The following is a 16,378-nucleotide window of genomic DNA, read 5'->3' on the forward strand; positions in this document are numbered from 1 at the left end:
ATGCTATTCTGTTCCTTATTTTGTCCTTGTGTGTGATAGCTAGAATCCTAGTAAATGAATGGAAACACAAACAAAATTTTGTTTCTGTGAGGAAAAAGACCCAGAGAAGAAAGTCAATTACTAGTAGTGGTGACAATAATAAGTAAAAAAAATCAAAGAAAATAATTGTTTTGCAAATTTGGCCATCTGACAAGATTTCTTAACACATTTCTTAACAAAACATACATTGTCTATTGTATTTTCTCCAATTGCACATCATTATCTACCAACATGACAAAAAATAGCCAGAAAATTTTTAGTTGGGCTAAAATCTGGAATAACTATCAGGGATTCTTAAAGATTTGATAATCAACTACAGAATTATGATATTTTATCACACCATTAGACTCAAAAGACTGGCTAGGAGAAATAAGTGTCAGAGTCAAAAGTTACTGCCTTTTACTCTTTATGGTTAGAGGTATATACTAAGAGACTTAAACTCTAGAGATTGCAGAACTCATTCTGCTGCTTACTATCTGTGTACCTCTTTGAAAGTCACTTAATTTCTGTGTTAGCCAGGTCCTTGGAGAAGCAGACACCAACACGGTATTAAACTTGCAAGGATTTTATCACTGCAAACACACAGGAGAGAGAAAAATGAGAAGGGAGGTGGAAGGTTTGGCAAGGCCGCTAGGGAATCCTCAGGCCAAAGTCATTAGGGGAATCTCATGTCATCCAGGAAAAGGCCTGTATACGACTGGCTGACATCAGGTCATGGGAAGCAAGGCGCTGGGAAAAACAGAGCGTCAGATTCCATGGTCCAGTATCTGGGACCCATGCTTAATTACACTCTCTGCATACAGAGTTCTTCAAGTTCCATTCTCATGGCCACCACAACTTCTTCTACGAATTTTCACAACTATCAATTCCCTATTTTTGTGTTTCCTACTTCATGAGGTTGTGCAAAGTATCCTGGTAGGCACTAGGGATATGATGGTGACTAAGACTGATGGTCTCTGTTCCTGAAAGAACTTCTCTAGTAGAAGATACAAAGAAGCAAAGAGACAATTAAATACTGTGTAGGTCATTCAGATTGTCACTTACCTACATCTATGGTGGCTCCCTCATACTTGTAGAAAATAAATCTACATACTTCTTAGTACGACATACAAGACTGGGTCCTAATTTATGTTATTAACTTATCTCTTACTAACTCTTCGGTCTCCACACCATAAACACTGCAGCCATCACAAACATCTTATTGACTCCCATATGTAATATACCAATTCACAACTCCCTGTTTTTATACATATAGTTCTATCTAGAATGTGACTTTCATTTGGCCTCAAGATTCTGCTCAAATGTCACATGTGATAAGCCTTCTCTAATTCTAGAGTTGTGGTTCTCAACAGGGGCAATTTTATTCCCTATCTCCCAAGGAAGCATTTGACAATGTTGGGAGACAATTCTGGTTTGTTGCAAGTGTGTGTGTTTGAGGTGGGGAGGTGCTACTGGCATCAAATGGGTAGAGACTAGGGGTACTGCTAAAAACCTCACAATGTAAAAGACAACCTTCCCCAACCCCCAATAAATAAGTATACAGACCAAAAAATCAAAAGTGCCAAGGCTGAATAACCCTGCCCTAGAGGCAGTTTGTCATAACCTCATCTGAGCTCACAAAGCATTCTGTCTTTAATTAGATGCTATTCATCTTTCTTTAACACCACAAGCTCCTACAGCACAGAATATGTGATTTATCTATCTATACCTAATAACCTAGTTAGTCTTATCCCTTTGATAACTTTGTCAAGGTATAAAAAGGTATATAGTCAGTGCACTGGGATCACTCAACAGGTGCTCTCACCCTGGGTCTACCCACTTCCTGTTTTTGTTTTTGTTTTTTTTTTTTGACGGGGCAAATTACTTAAACTCAATTTCATCTGTAAAATAGAGCTCACTGCAGCTACTTCACATAAGAACTGTGAAGGTCAAATGAAACGCACATGAAATGCTTAGGTAATGGATGGCACATAGTACAAGCTACAATGTATCAACTAACATTGCTATTCCCACACCTTTTTATGTTGCCAAAATAAGCTAAAAAGAAGCTAAAGGTGGGGGGCAGGAGGTAGTGAGAAGAAATTTTAGAAGCAGAAAACATTAGTATTCAGCAAGTCAATTAATTATATAAGCAACATATGCCTGCCTTCCCTTTATAACATTTTTCTCATCACTTGCTGATTTCAAAATAGTACTTGTATTTATTTGAAATTCAAAACAATGCTGTAACATTTATTAGGAACCCAAATCTGTGTTTACTACTAAAATTAATATAACTTAGGTACAAACTTATTTTATCTGTTTATCTAAGCAGTAACGCTGTATTATAAGTGAAGTATCACTAACTTCACAATTTTACCATCAAATAAGGAAGACACTAGTTTAAATTTTCACAATGAGTATACCTGAACATCTGATGTTATGGAATGTTAGGTTAGGATATTACATGTTATGTGTTACACAGCACTTACCAATGCTCTTTCAACTAAGAATTGGTGATGGTGTATGGGTCGATTTTGGCAAAAATTCAGTAACAAAGTTCGGGTGAACAGTAGTCAGTATTTGGCATAGCACCTTATACATAGTAACTGTTCAGTAATGTTAAGATAAATCCAATGAAGGAATCCTCAGGCCTGGGAAACTTTATCACAGTACAGATTGGCAGTGGTAGTAGTAGCAGTAGCAGCAGGAGCAGCAGCAGCTACCAGGGTGGTACCAATCACAGATAAAAGTCAGTATCTTTTATCTCCCCTCACCAAAACTGTTCAACTCTGCTTACTGGAAAATATTTTTCCTATGGAAAGAAACACATGGATTTTCAAGGGCTGTGGTACCCATTTAAAACTAAAAGGAAGATGAACCTCTGTATGCTTGCTGCTGGGGAAAGCAATGATTGTTGATGTCTCCAAATTTACTGATTACCTCTGTCCTAACTGTAGTAAAACCTGCATATGAAGAACGAACAGTTTTCACCCATTTGGTTCTCAGTAGGGAATTTCAGTCTTTAGAAATGTCTCAAACTTGCCATTCAAGACTTGTTCACTGTTTCGGGGGGCCTGGGTGGCTCAGTGGGTTAAGCATCTGACTTCAGCTCAGGTCATGATCTCACGGTTCATGAGTTTGAGCTCCACGTTGGGCTCTGTGCTGACAGCTCAGAGCCTGGAGCCTGCTTCAGATTCTGTTATCTCCCTCTCTCTCTCTGCCCCTCTCCAGCTTGCATGCTCTCTGTCCCTCAAAAATGAATAAACATTAAAACAATTTTTTTTAAATACTTGTTTACTGTTTATTTCTAATTTATGAAACAAAACTAGGGGCGCCTGCGTGGCTTAGTTGGTTAAGCATGCAACTTTTGGTTTCAGCTGAGGTCACAATCTCACTGTTTCGTGGGTTCAAGCCCTGCTTTGGGCTCTGTACTGACAGTGTGGAGTCTGCTTGGGATTCTCTCTCCCTCTCTCTCTCTGCCCCTCTCCCACTCGTGTTGTCTCTCAGAATAGACATACAAACTTAAAGAAAAATCTTATAAGTTAAAAAAAAACAAAAACCCTCCAGCTAAGTGGGATATTAAATTGGAGAATTTGATACTAAAATAATATGGAAAAGGGATTTATCTTATTTTAACTTCATAGAAAACATCTATCCAGGATAAGGAAGATCAACTGGTATAACTTGGTCTTAATCAAAAGACATGCTAGCAAAAAGTTATGCCCCAATACTACCTTCAATAATGAACTCAATTCCTAGGCCTAAACCTACTCTTCAAATATTAACTTGGTAGGCATGATAATAAGTCCACAAACTATAGAAGGCAATCTCAATTAAATATTTTTCTTCATTTTTTCCCCTTGGTTTTGAATAGGCATGAGAAATAAGAGAAATGCACTTTGTGTATGTCTCATTCATTTCTGTCGTCACAAAAAAAATGTACCATCTGTACAACAAATTAGGTACTCTGCTTCTGTTTTTACTTTAAAGAATTATCAAAGCCCTCAATTTTTTGTAAATTAATATATCCAAATCACATGCATTACAACATTATTTAATACAGTCAATAGATTCTTCAACATTTCATGCAGTTTAAGACAAAATTATTCTAAAAACCACAAGAAATCTCTATTAGCTTTATACTGAAATTACTGTGAAACACCAAACATAAAACATCCAAAAACTATTTATTAATCTCTACAGACAGCTATAAAAGCATCATAACCAAACAACAATTTAAGTTACGATTCTAATTTGTAAGAGGTCAGCATTAAAGTTTGTTTACATTTTAAAGCAAATTACACTTTTAAAATCCTCTCTTCTCATATATACATACATACATTTAGAGGCCACATATTTAGGAATTAGATGTATTTATGGAAATTAACCAATTATACATAACATTTATAATTTCACAAACATAATACTACTGGAAATTTTTTGAAAAAATTCTGGCCTTAATATGTAAATTAAAAAAATAAAAAAAACCCTAAGAATAATCATTTTCCCTATATCTAATATTCTCTGTCAATGAAAAATATTATCAGCATTTATTCCTCTCATAGAACTTCTACAAAAAATAGTTAAAGTAATCAAAATGTAACATAAAGTTATTTCTTAGTTACATCAAGAAGTCAAAGACACATAGAATCTAAACTTTCAGAGTAGTTAGCTATTCTCAAAAGTATTCTGGAAAATGCACTGAGCAATACGATTCAAATATAGCAAGTGGCTCTAACAGTTCACTAATGTATCAAAAGCTTAGAAAACTAATATAAAGTGTTAGTCTTTCTTTAAAAGGCTAATGTCTATTAACAGCTTAAAACATGGCACAGTAGGGGGTTAATATGTTGTTGTCTGAATCACTTTCATCAGTTTAAGTACCTATTAGTCCTTATTAGCAATGTGCTAGCAAGGTGCTATTGGTCTTTTAAAGTTTTTTCTGCTTCTTCTTAAGTCTATCTGGCCAGAAAGATTCTTTGGCAATAATGCAATAATTTGACAATTATGTTTTGAAACATAAAGTTTAGATTTTTTTTCCCTTTGGATTTTAGGGTTTCGAATGTTAGGTATTTGAAAAATGTTTTCTTTTAGGACTCTGTTCAAGATTTAAATTGCTCAGCACATCTGTATACCTAATCTTTTTCCATCTTAAAATTTTCAACAATATGAATATTCTCCAAAATTTCTCCAGCAGGGAGAAATCAAGATCAGTCTTCTCAGAAACCAAAACAATTCACGTGTTCTCCTAAGTAAGAACACTAACATAGAAATGAATACAAAATTAATGTTCACAAAGTAAAACTGCCTGTTTGTTCAATTAATTTAGTTCTAGGATAACCAAAAATTATTCTTTACATATCACAAATTTATTGTTTAAAAACTGAAATTCAAATGATAAAACTGAATCTTCAAGGACCAAACTGAATAAAATCTAAAATTTTTTTTAACAGTTTAGCATAGAGAAGTCATTCTGATTAGAGTGTAATGTAGTAATTTCAAAAAGTTTTCCAGCTCTGGCTCTACCAATAATTAGCTGAGTAATCCTGAACAAATTATCTACCTCTCTTTTCTGTTTCTGTTGAGGGTGGGGGCGGGCAAATTGTTTTTCAAAACCTATGTTTTTAAAGACATAAATGTAGATACTTTTGCAAGCACAAAATATCCCTAGAAGGATACACACATACACAAAAATGAGTAATGAGGGGCACCTGGGTGGCTCAGTCAGTTGGGCATCTGACTTCGACTCAAGTAATGATCTTGCAGCCTCTGAGTTCAAGCCCCACATCGGGCTCTCTGTGCTCAACGCAGAGCCTGCTTCGGACCCTGTCTCCCCGTCTCTCTGCCCCACCCCACCCCCAAAATAAATAAAAATGTAAAAATAATTTTTAAAAAATGAATAATGAAGTTGGGTCCAAGAGGGCAAAACTGGGTGGCTAGTACACAAGGGCAGCAGACACATATTTCACTGAGTATCTTTTTGTGCCTTTGGAGTTTTATACCATGTCTATACTGAAAATTGTTCAAAAAACTGTTCTAATGTATTTTAAAATATTTTAAAGGGAGATGAAGGGTAAGATACAGTTATTGTTTTCAAGAAACTTAATGTCACAGAGAGTAACTGGTTCATTTGACAGTATTTACCAAGAGTCTTTTTTGTACCAGACCTCTGGAGAATGTGTCCCTGCCTTCATGGAGCTTATATCCTAGGGGAGATTCATGTACAACACTAGCCAGAGAAAGAAAGTCTAGTCCAAGTAAAGCAATAATTAGAGAGCAGACTTCTGACACTCCTAATTTTCATATCACTACCCAGAAATCAGTGAAAACAGTCTGAGTTCCCCTAAAACAGATTTGCAGTAGCAAAAGGAATTGTGACAGAAGTAAAGAGAAGTTATTAGAAGCAGGAATAGTAAGAGACACATAAACAGCTGATAATATTACATGAAAGCAAGAGACAGAAAAAAATTTACAGTAAACACGAAACCAAGTTATCAACACAGTATAATGCAAGCATTCTCCAATTAGGGCCTCAGTTATACTGTAAAGATGTTTATTATAATCAGGTTTCTAGAGATCTCAGTAGACATATTTTTCATAGGAAAAATGGTATTACTTGGTGTTAAGTTTTGTTAAGTTGTCCCATAAAAGCCTATTAAAGTATGTAAGTATTCAATGTGCATGAAACACTTTTGACAGAATACTATGAATACCATGTATGGTTCTAATAAAAAAATCAGAATTTCAACTTGGATACCAAGAATGCCTTCTAATTCATTACAGTGTTTGCCAGAGAAGTGGTGACTCTTTTACCTTATAGGAGGTAGGATGAGCAAATGGAATAGAAGCAAGGGCAGAGTCTGTAAGAACAAGGGTTATTGGAATTTCAAGGCAAGATAGGTTATCTGACATTTCCTCTCCTTCCTCTTCTCTCTTCCATTCCCTCCTAACCAAAGAATAGCACTGAACTGGGACACCTGGGTGGCCTCAGAAGGTTAAGTGTTTGACTTCAGCTCAGGTCATAATCTCATGGTTCCTGAGCTTCAGCCCCTCATCAGGCTGTCTGGTGTTTGCTTCAGCACAGAGGCTGCTTCGATCCTCTGTCCCCCTCTCTCTCTCTGCTCCTCCCCCACTAGCACTTGCGCTCTCTCTCAAAAAAAAAAAAAAAAAAAAAAAGAATAGCACTGAACTGCACAAAAAGAGTTGAGAGATGAAGGAAGACAGTGTTCTTCCCTACCTCTTACACAGAGAATAAGACCTCAATATAGGACACTGAAAATGGAGGGAAACTGGCCAAAGTTGAGCCCAAACAACAGAATTTACAAAAAAAAAAAAAACAAAAACAAAACAAAACAAACAAAAATAAAGAAAGGAGAGAAGGCAATCTCTAGCCAGTTCCAGTAAAGGGGAATTACTCATGATACATAGGTATAATATAAAAATATAATATATAATATAAAATAATATAATATAAAAATCAGAGTAAGGATCTCAATTACTACTCTATTGCGAGTAACATTATTTCAATTCAAGGGATTTAAACACTATACGAATTTTTTGACTTGTATAACTAAAATCCAGGGGAGGATCTGCTTCAAGGTTGTCAGATTCAGCAGTTAACATCATCGAGAAATTTCCCTCTGTATCTTCACTCTGCCATCCATAACACAAGCTTCCTCTCAAAGCCAGATTCTCCAGTGCTAAAGGAAGGCTGCCAGCCACGGAATACTTCTGTGCCAGAATTCTAAGCAAGAGTTCTGAAATGTACCTTGTTTAGACCAGCCTAAATTATATGTCCACCTGGAATTAATTCATCATCAGAAAATGGAATCTGATTGGCTAAAACCACTCAAAGGCCCACTACTACAGCTGGAGGTGAAGCAGTTACCCCAAACAACATGGCTAGGTGTATGTGGATAAGGATGGTGGATACTGACATGAAACTGCAGGCAGATTCAAAAGAAAAAACAGATATTGAGAAAAGAGCCACAGTGTTCACTACATGATGTTACAAATGAAGATCCAGAGTTATCAAAAAGTATATGTACAATACTGCCCATTTATAAGACAGAAAATCATTATAAGAATTATCCTTTTTACAAACAAAAGCCAAAGTTGACTCCTGACATTACTTTTATTTAATCTAATACTAGAAATGCCACAACAGTTTAAAAAGAGTAATATAGGGGCACTTGGGCGGCTCATTTGGCTAAGTATCGACTTTGGCTCAGGTCATGATCTGGAGGTTTGTGTGTCTGAGCCAAGCTCTGTGCTGACAGCTCAGAGCCTGGAGCCTGCTTCAGATTCTGCGTCTCCCTCTCTCTCTGCCCCTCCCCCACTCATGCTCTTTCTCAAAAATGAACATTAAAAATTTTTTTTAAATAAAAAGAGTAATATAAATATAGAAAATAAAAATATCTATTTTGAGACCTATATATTTTCTAATTCCAATAGGATATATAAAAGAAAATATAAATGAATAGAAACAAACACCTGTTCCCACAGGTAGAGAAGATTAAGGATATGTACATCTACTAGATTTTTAAACCTATGAGGACAATTACAAAATTTATGGAATGGGTTAAAAATTAAACGTTATCAACAGTAAATTAAAATCCTTCTCTAGAAATGCGAAACTTAAGAACTTAAGGTATCATGTATCAGAATGAACAGATATCACTATTTCGAAAAGGTATCTGTACTCCCATGTTCACTGCAGCATTATTTACAATTGCCAAGACATGGAAACAACCTAAGTGGCCAGTGACAAATGAAGAGATAAAGAAAATGTGGTACTATACATAAGCTGGCCCTTGAAACACAGGGTTTGAACTGCATGGGTTCACTTATACACGAGGTTTTTACTGATACAGTACAGTACTGTAAATGTATTTTCTCTTATGATTTTTAAAATAACATTTTCTTTTTTCTAGCCTGTTATTGAAAGAACACTACATATAATACATAGAACATACAAAATATGTGTTAGTTGACTGTTCATGGAATCAGTAATGATTCCAGTCAGTAGTAGGCTATTAGTAAAGTTTTGGGGGAATCAAAAGTTATAAGTGGATTTTCAACTGTGCAGTGTCCCAACCTCCACACTGTTCAAAGGTCAACTGTATATATACATAAAAAATGGAATATTATTCAGCCACAAAAAGAAGAAAATTCTGCCATCTGCAACAACATGGATGGACACTGATGGCATTATGCTCAGTGAAATAAACCAGACAGAGAAAGGCAAACACTGTATGATCTCACTTTTATGTGGAATCTAAAAAACCAAACTCATTGAGATACAGAACAGATTGGTGGTTGCCAGAGTTAAGGATGAGCAAAAATAGGTAAAGGTAGACAAATGGTAAAAAAAACTCCCACTTATAAATAAGTTCTGAGGATGTAATGTACAGTATGGTTACATATAGTCACCATCAAAACAATATTGTATTATATATCTGAAAGTTGCTAAGAGAGTAGATATTAAAAAGCTCTCATCACAAGAAAACAAATCTATAATTATGTGAGGTAAGTGATATTAACTAAACTTATTGTGGTAATCATTTTGCTATACACACACACATATATATATTAAATAATTATGTTGTACACCTTGGATTAAACAATGTTATATGTCAATTATATCTCAATAAAACTAGAAAAAAAAACTCAAAAGAATTAACACAGTAACATAGAAAAGATGGTTTAAAAAGTAATACTGTTGGGCTTCGTTAGCCTCAGCTTCTGATCAACCCAGCACCAAGCAGGTTTTCAGGACCCATTACCCAGACCTCTCCACCTGCAAGTCTCCCCTCACCCCCAAGGTATCCTATACAGAATGCAGCATCCCAGAAATGGACACTTTCCAAAGGACCTCCCCTTCCTCCAGGTAAAAAAAACCCTGGGTTGCCTGAGGCATATACATTATTCTATACAAGGGAGAAGGAGGTGATTAAGTATCTGGTTAGGGGCAGCCACCTCATACCTCCTTTACTCTCTATCTATGGGGATGCTTGTTTAAAAAAATAACCAAATAACTTAATTTTTCTACAATACAAAAAGTAAATAAAAACAGTATTATTAGAGTAAAATTAAGAAGTCTACAAAGTTTTGGAAAGGATATGAATCAAGAAAAGGAACTCTCATACAATGCAACTGAAATTTTAAAATGGTACAAATGCTTTGGAAAACAGTTTAGCATTACCTAACCAAGTAGAACATTCATATACCTCATGACCCAACAATTCCATTCCTGGATAAATACCCAAGAAAAACTCTCATATACCATTACCAAAGACATGAATAAGAACACACACAGAAACACAGTTAGTAATGAGAACAATCCAAATGCCCATTGATAGAAGAATGGATAAACTGTGGTATTATCACAATTTAATAGGACACAACAGTCAAAACAGATGTACTGCACTGAAATGTAAAAATACAGATAAATCTTACCAACATACAGTAAAAAATACTAGGTCTCAGAAGATATTTTTCTTAAAAATTAAAAACTAAACAATATAATTCCTTAGCAATATACAAATGATAAAAGTATATAAAATAAAAAAGCAAGATAAATTCACTGGCCACTGGTAACTGATTCAACATCCAGCCCCTTTCCTATCCCTGGAGGTCAGGGGATGGGACTAAAAGTTCCAACTCTTTAATCACTGTTGGTTCCCAGGCAACAAACTCCAACCTCAGGTTACCTAGGGGCTTTTCAAAAGTCATCTCCTTAACACAGAGAAAGACCTGTGTTGCTTTCTTCACTAAGGAAATTCCAAAGTTTTAGGAGTTCTGTGTCAGGAATGGGAAGGGGGACCAAACATGTATTTCTTATTATAAATTACACTATCACAGGACCCCCAAGGAGCTTTTATTTATATGAATTATATCTATTAATGTTTATTCTATTAGAAATTAAAACTAAGAAAATTTTAAAATATTTTTAAAATTAAAAAAATTAAATATATTTGTTAATTCACTTAAATGTTTCACATTTTTGCAAATTTTTTAAATGTCTGTACTAATAGAAGCATCTACATTTTCCTATCTTCTGCATTCAGTCTATTGCAATACCACATACCATATAGCCCCTGGAAAACTCCACTGTACAACTGTGAACAAAAGAAAGTGAAAAAGGCAATGTCTCAGTTTTACTACGAAAATAACTTATCTTGCAGACACACTGAAAGGGTCTCAGAGACCCCAAGGGCTTCCTGGACCATACTTCGGAAACCACTAGTCTAGTGAAATGAACAGATAATATATGTTTAGCACTACCTTACCAAAACTAATAACAGACAAATGCTTTGCGAACACAGACAAGGAAACACTAACTTTGGAGACAGACAGGGAAACTTCTACAGAGGGGTTACCATTTGATCTGAGACTCAAGTCCTTACACACTAGACCCCATAAGAACTGTACGCTCTCCCTCCTACTTTTTGGTGTATCTCCTACCCCTCTTCTTCTATCTCACTTGGTTGCTCCTCAAACTAACCAACCTTGCTCTCTTTTTTAAGCCTTTGTATTTACTATTTCTTCAGTCTAAAAGGCTCTTCCCGCATATATCCCATGGTATTCTTGCCACACCTGGCCATCCTGAAGGTTAAAGGAAAGCTCTTTTCGTACATCTATAATCCACTCAGGGCCCACTTCTTGAGAAATTCTGCCTTACACTAGCTGTTATACATGTGTATTAGGAACTATATTTAATAAAGCATTATATGGTAGCATTGTTTATAAAAGTGAAACACTGAGTGGGAAAAAAAATCCCTACATATCCATCAAGACAAGAATGAAAAAAAAACCATACTAGTACATTCACACAAGAGAATGAATTAGAGCTACATTTCAACATGAGTAAGTCTCGAAAACAGAAACATGAATATGCATAAAAAGCAAGTAAGATTTCTACGGTTAAATAGGAATATTTAATAGATGAGTATTTATGAATTTATGAATATACTATTTACAATTTTAAATCTCTTAGTTTATATTTTGAGAGCTAACACATGATTTAAAATTATAAGAATTTCCCCCATCCTGGTCTTTCCTTCAGTTGTATAGCTTCCCTTCCAGGAGATAACCAATATGACTAATTTCCTGTGTATCCTTCCAGATATATTTTGTATATAAAGTTAAGTTCACAGAACAATACTATAATATGGCTTATATATCTCCAATATAAATTAAAAGTTTAAAATATGCATGGAAATGATAAAAAAAAAATTTCAGAATAAAAATTACTTATAGGCAAAGAGGGAGAGGAACTGACTCAGAAAGGGGCACTTCAAATGTGCCTATAGTGTTTCATTTCAGGTTTATTATGTTTCCTTTAGATTTGTTTGTATACATGAAATAATTATTTTTCTTCATAAAAGAAAACATGAAGAGCATCAGATTTGAGAAGGTAGTTTGGTGTCAGATGGAGTAAAAACATACTAAAGTAAGACATTCATTCTTTTTTTTTTTAATGGCCACAGATTCTTTTTTCTTTTCTTTTCTTTTCTTTTTTTAACTTGGTTTACTTTGAGAGAGAGTGTGTGAGCAGGGGAGAGTCAGAAAGAGAGGGACAGAGAGCATGTCTCAGGGAGACACGCTGCCAGCCCAGGGCTGGACATGAGGCTCAATCCCACGACCATGAGATCATGACCTGAGCCAAAATCAAGAGTTGGATGTTTAACTGACTGAGGTACCCAGGTGCTCCTCATTCAAAAATGAGTCCAAAGCTCAGGGTAAAGCTAGAGATTGGGGATTTACATAAAGTAATACTTGAAGTTCTAAGAATAAATATTCAGATACATGTACACTGCATAACTTAAAAGCACACATTCCTTAAGGACTAAGCCCAAAACTTGCTATTTTTAGTTTCTCTGCAATACCACCTACTGCCCCTAAGATTTCAATTTACCAATATCCCTACTATTTATCTTAGATTAAAAAAGAACAAAAACAAAAAAAATCAAAATAACCTGGAATGGGTGAGCCTATTTTTGTAAGTAAACTAACAATGGGCAGTAACACACACATATTTAATAGGTATGAATATTTATGAATTTATGAATAGTTATACTATTTAAAAGTTAAATTTCTTAATTTATATTTTAATAGGTAACACACACACCTACCTCTACTAAATTAGAATAAAGAGAGTGTTCTAGTTAGTTCTAGGTAAACTACAAAATCTTTCTTTCTTTATTTTAGAGAGAGAGCATGAGCTGCAGAGAGGGGCAGAAGGAGAAAGAATCTTAAGCAGGCTCCATGCTCAGTGCACAGCCCTTTGCAGGGCTTGATCCTACACTCCTGGGATCATGACCTGAGCCAAAATCAAGAGTCAGACACGCAACTGAGCACCCAGGCACCCCAAAACCTTTCTTGATCGAATATTAATAATTAAAAATTTTATAGTTGGGGCACCTGGGTGGCTCAGTTGGTTAAGCATCTGACCTCGGCTCAGATCATGATCTCACGGTTCATGATTTCGAGCCCCATGTCAGGCTAACAGCTCAGAGGCTGGAGTCTGCTTAGAATTTTGTGTCTCCCTCACTCTCTGCCCCTCCCCTCTTTGCACTCTCTCTCTCTCAAAAATAAATAAACATTAAAAAAATTTTTTCTTCTATAGTAGCCTCCAATGGCTTCTATAATAGCCATTTCATAGTTTAAAAAATGCTATAAAGTGTTAACTTTTAAACAAATCCTTGATATAAATGTATTTATTTTATTTCTCTAATAAAAGTACTATCCAGGGGCGCCCGGGTGGCTCAGTCGGTTAAACGTCCGACGTCAGCTCAGGTCACGATCTCGCGGTCCATGAGTTCGAGCCCCGCGTTGGGCTCTGGGCTGATGGCTCAGAGCCTGGAGCCTGCTTCCGATTCTGTGTCTCCCTCTCTCTCTGCCCCTCCCCATTCATGCTCTGTCTCGCTCTGTCTCAAAAATAAATAAAAACCTTAAAAAAAATTTTTAAATAAAAAAAAATAATAATAATAAAAAAAAGTACTATCCTGACAAGCCTGTGAGGGTTGTGATTACTTAGAGCTGTTTTGTTGCTCTTGAAGTTAAACTAGAGTATTCATGAACTTTCCTCATCTCAAAGTCTCTCACTGTTAGAAACTTCTGTTTTCAGATCCTTGAGCTGTTCCCCCTCATATAATTGACCTCTTCTCTAGTTTCGTCCATTCCTTAACTCAACTGACAAGTATGTATTAAATTCCTACTTTGTGAAAAACAATATATTATACACTACCCCTCTGTTCCCTAAAAAGGTGAGAAGAACTACATAGCCTTAAGAAAATCTTTGTATATCTTGACATAATGCAGAGTCCTTAGAACTTAACATCCTAGGTTGGGATATCAAAATACAATATTGTACCAGTAACCTAAGTGGAAATACATTTCAGTAGATGAGAGGTCTTCAAAAGTTTCATAGAGTGTAGACATTTTTCAGGCAATGGATGCCATACTAAAAGGATGCCATTTAGTACTATTTAGAAGCTGAGCATCATTCAGTCAAAAAGTACATGCTTACCTTGTTCTGATAACCTTTACAGACAACCTCTGAGTCAGAGCATTATCTGTGTATACATATACACACATAAGGTTCCCTAAGATGCTTCTTTAGCACAGGTGAAAACAACAATGAATAGGGAACTCAGTTAAAAACAAAAGATAAAGGAGGGTTTGGAAATAACTATAGTCAGCATTAGAATTGTAAGAACATTGCTCTTTGGTCTCAGCTGCAGAACAAGGGAGGGGACATCATCATTTGGAAAACACAGCAATGAGACACACAAGCTGTGACCCTGCTACGGCTCTAAGGCCTACCACCTTCAGAAGTCAATCTGTGGCAAATGTGGCTGTCCTGCCAAGGATAAGAAAAAGTATAACCGGAGCGCCAAAGCTAAAAGCTGAAATACCACTGGGACTGGCTGAATGAGGCACCTAAAATTGTATACTGAAGATTTAGGCATGGATTCATGAAGGAACACTACCTAAACCCAAAAGGGTAGCTGTTGTGCCATCCAATTCATCTTAAGGATTTCAATGATTAATAAGATACATGTTCTGGTTTTTAAATACATGTAAGAATGTATTTTGATAGTTGTGGCGAGTCATTTATAGATTTTAGAATAAGGTATCTCAAAAACTCACTCCCTTGACTACTCTTCCCTATAATAAACTTTACAAAAGTGCAGTAAGAGTGAAATTGGCCTTGTTATATTGTGTTAATAGTGACAGTATTTTTTAAACTGTTAAAAAACAAGGTCACTGATATAAACAGATTTTGGGGGAAGTAGAACATCACTGCCTCAGCTATTTTATAGAAGGATGACCATTATAAAGTCCTACAGATGACTCAAAAACACAAGCTTCATATTCCTCCCTTCTCTCTCTGCAGCCTATGAGTGAACATGACAAACAACTAAAAAACAAATTATCACAATTTAAAAGAAATCAAGTTCCACAGTCTATCCAGCTAATTGGCAAACATTCATCTTTACGTCCTCTATCCACATTGTTTGTATGTCTACAGAATGGTGATGATGATAATAATGACAGCAGTTAACATATTAAATATTTAGTAACAATCAGGCTTTGGGCCAAATGCTTTATATGATTACCTTACTTAATTCTCTTAACAATGTAAGAAAGATATTATCTATCATTAACCCATTTTTCAGCTAAGAAAACAGTGGGTTTTTAAAATATTTTTTAAATGTTTATTTATTTTTGAGAGACAGAGTGTAAGTGGGGAAGGGTCAGAGAGAGAGGGAGACACACAATCTGAAGCAGGCTCCAGGCTCTGAGCCATCAGCACAGAGCCTGACATGGGGCTAGAACTCACACACTGTGAGATCATGACCTGAGCCAAAGTTGGATGCTTGACTGAGCCACCCAGGTGCCCCGAAAACTGTGGCTTTTAAAGATTAAATAACTTGCCCAGGGTCACATATGTAGCATGTATTAAGTGGAGCCTGGGACTCCATTTGTTTAACTCCAACTGCAACAATAAATAGCTATAGTAACTATTACACTGTCATACTGTAATTGATTCAGTACCTCCCCACGGCTTATTACATCAAATCCTTACAGACTAAGGTTCCATTCATTCATTTGTCCACTGAAAAGACTTTTGTTGAGCATTTATTATGTATCAACACTATACCAGGTGAATTAGCCATGTAGGTTCTGAGTGAAGCTGCTAAATAAATGATCTCTGAATCATTCATATCATTGATGTTATTTAAAAATCAGGTCTACTCCCAGTGAAGAAATGGGCAGAAAACATGAATAGACACTTCTCTAAAGAAGACATCCGGATGGCCAACAGGCACATGAAAAGATGCTCAAC

General features: G+C 35.8%; 1 protein-coding gene and 1 pseudogene across 1 annotated transcript in view; one reads left to right on the forward strand and one right to left on the reverse strand.

Moving 5' to 3' along the window:
- The window catches only part of TBCA (tubulin folding cofactor A), a 77,765-nt gene that overhangs the window by 53,819 nt on the left and 7,568 nt on the right, over positions 1–16,378 (reverse strand). The window lies entirely within an intron of this gene.
- LOC125935048 (60S ribosomal protein L37-like) lies at positions 2,655–15,159 on the forward strand (annotated as a pseudogene).

Source organism: Panthera uncia (genome assembly GCF_023721935.1).
Source record: "Panthera uncia isolate 11264 chromosome A1 unlocalized genomic scaffold, Puncia_PCG_1.0 HiC_scaffold_17, whole genome shotgun sequence".
NCBI lineage: Eukaryota > Metazoa > Chordata > Mammalia > Carnivora > Felidae > Panthera > Panthera uncia.